This window comes from Engystomops pustulosus, chromosome 5 (genome assembly GCF_040894005.1).
Source record: "Engystomops pustulosus chromosome 5, aEngPut4.maternal, whole genome shotgun sequence".
Taxonomy (NCBI): domain Eukaryota; kingdom Metazoa; phylum Chordata; class Amphibia; order Anura; family Leptodactylidae; genus Engystomops; species Engystomops pustulosus.
This window is the reverse complement of record NC_092415.1, coordinates 2,488,640-2,490,481: the sequence shown is the minus strand read 5'-3', so window position 1 is coordinate 2,490,481 and position 1,842 is coordinate 2,488,640.

Here is a 1,842-nt window from a genome sequence, read left to right as displayed (position 1 = left end):
TTCATCTGTGCTTCTTCCTCAGTGCTTCTTTCTCCTTCCTCTGTTGTTCTTCCTCTGTGCTTCTTTTTCCAAGCTCCTTTGTTCCACTGCGCTCTTTCCTTTGTGCTTCTTCCTTCTTCCTCTGTACTTCTTCCTCCTGCATCTGTGTTTTTCATCCTTAACATGTCCTTCTTCTCCCTGCCTCTGTGCTTATTCTTCCATCCTCTGTACTTCTTCCTCCGTGCTCCTTTCTTCTTCCTCTACACTCTTTTCTCTGTGCGTCTTCCTCCGTTCCCTGTCATTTTTTCCTTCACCTCTGTTCTTCTTCCTCTCTGCTTCTTCCTCCTTCCTCTGTGTTTCTAGCTCCTTATCCTGTCCTCCTTCCTTCTGCCCCTGTGCTCCCTTCCCCTGTGCTCCCTTCCCCTGTGCTCCCTTCCCCTGTGCTCCCTTCCCCTGTGCTCCCTTCCCCTGTGCTCCCTTCCCCTGTGCTCCCTTCCCCTGTGCTCCCTTCCCCTGTGCTCCTTTCCCCTGTGCTCCCTTCCCCTGTGCTCCCTCCCCTTCCCCTGTGCTCCTTTCCCCTGTACTCCCTTCCCCTGTGCTCCCTCCCCTTCCTCTGTGCTCCCTTCCTCTGGGCTCCCTCCCCTTCCCCTGTGCTCCCCTCCTCTGGGCTCCCTCCCCTTCCCCTGTGCTCCCTTCCTCTGGGCTCCCTCCCCTTCCCCTGTGCTCCCTTCCTCTGGGCTCCCTCCCCTTCCCCTGTGCTCCCTTCCTCTGGGCTCCCTCCCCTTCCCCTGTGCTCCCTTCCTCTGGGCTCCCTCCCATTCCCCTGTGCTCCCTTCCTCTGTGCTCCCTCCCTTCCTCTGTGCTCCCTCCCCTTCCTCTGTGCTCCCTCCCTTCCTCTGTGCTCCCTCCCCTTCCTCTGTGCTCCCTCCCCTTCCCCTGTGCTCCCTTCCTCTGTGCTCCCTCCCTTCCCCTGTGCTCCCTTCCTCTGGGCTCCCTCCCCTTCCCCTGTGCTCCTTCCTCTGGCTCCCTCCCTTCCCCTGTGCTCCCTTCCTCTGGGCTCCCTCCCCTTCCCTGTGCTCCCTTCCTCTGGGCTCCCTCCCTTCCCCTGTGCTCCCTTCCTCTGGGCTCCCTCCCCTTCCCCTGTGCTCCTTCCTCTGGGCTCCCTCCCCTTCCCCTGTGCTCCCTTCCTCTGGGCTCCCTCCCCTTCCCCTGTGCTCCCTTCCTCTGTGCTCCCTCCCCTTCCTCTGTGCTCCCTCCCCTTCAGCTGTGCTCCCTTCCTCTGTGCTCCCTCCCCTTCCCCTGTGCTCCCTTCCTCTGTGCTCCCTCCCCTTCCCCTGTGCTCCCTTCCTCTGTGCTCCCTCCCCTTCCCCTGTGCTCCCTTCCTCTGGGCTCCCTCCCCTTCCCCTGTGCTCCCTTCCTCTGTGCTCCCTCCCCTTCCCCTGTGCTACCTCCCCTGTGCTCCTCCCCTTCCTCTGTGCTACCTCCCCTTCCCCTGTGCTCCCTCCCCTTCCCCTGTGCTACCTCCCCTGTGCTCCTCCCCTTCCTCTGTGCTACCTCCCCTTCCCCTGTGCCCCTTCCTCTGTGCTCCTACTCCTTCCCCTGTGCTCCTTCCTCTGTGCTCCTTCCCCTTCCCCTGTGCCCCTTCCTCTGTGCTCCTTCCCCTTCCCCTGTGCTCCTTCATGCTGGTCTTGATACCCCGTTACCCCAGGTCTCCATGTGCATTGGGTGCTTGGTCTCGCTACAGCTGACAGTAGGGAGGAGCTCGGCTTCTTCTCTCTCAGCTTTGTCTCTATACTTGGGATTTTCAGGGTTTGTTCAAATTTGGTGTTTTGATAAAAATTTATGATACAAAAATATAGAAAG